Source organism: Armigeres subalbatus, unplaced genomic scaffold, assembly GCF_024139115.2.
Source record: "Armigeres subalbatus isolate Guangzhou_Male unplaced genomic scaffold, GZ_Asu_2 Contig718, whole genome shotgun sequence".
In the NCBI taxonomy this organism is placed as follows: domain Eukaryota; kingdom Metazoa; phylum Arthropoda; class Insecta; order Diptera; family Culicidae; genus Armigeres; species Armigeres subalbatus.
Window position 1 is genome coordinate 38,032 of NW_026943499.1, and position 839 is coordinate 38,870.

Consider the following 839-nt stretch of genomic DNA (forward strand, 5'->3'; position numbering starts at 1 on the left):
ACTTGAGAATAATCGTCTCACCTCTGTCGTTTCTCTTGTCGCTGCCTTTGGTAGACGCATCTTTTTTGTCACTGGCTCTACCCTTCTTAGTCGTGGCATGCTCCGCTCCATTTATCACACTCCTTGCAGACCACTCCGCTCCGCCATTTTGGGATTCACGACCTCCACCCATGGCAGGCCTTCCTTCCGGCGATCTTCAGTTGTCTCCTCGGTGGAGGCACTGGTTTTCGTTGCTTTGCAGTCTGTTAAACCCTCTCCGCAACGGAAATAATGAAGAAGCGAAAAAAAACCTAAGGAAAACGTACCAGAAACGACTGTACGTACAGGTATTGAATTTTACTCAAACGCAGCCTAAAATTGAACCGATGTGTATAATTTGTAATTAATCTATATCCTGAACAGGCACAATTTTCGGCACAACCAAAAATAAGTAAACTTATGCAGTTGCCACAAATACTTTTTAAGAAATATATAATTTAACTTTACTGATGTGTGACAGTCTGGTCATTGTTGTTAAATATTACATGGGGGGGTGGCGGTTTTTTATTGATCCCTTTCCAAGAACTTGGTTTGATAAAAATGAAAAGGTGCTCTCTGATTTTTAAAATATTTTCCACTAGAATTGCAGATTTTCCTGCTTGCTGTGGATATTCATGACCGATTTTGTTATGGAATTCGACAGCGAATGCAATCTTAGACTATGGGGAGACTTGATTCCCTTTCTATAATATTTACGCAATAAATATTTATTCGATCAGTGTACTTCGTTCAGTTACGTATTACAACTGGCTTGTGTTCTGGCGAATTCCTAAAGCTTAGGCGTTCCCACGTATTCTTAT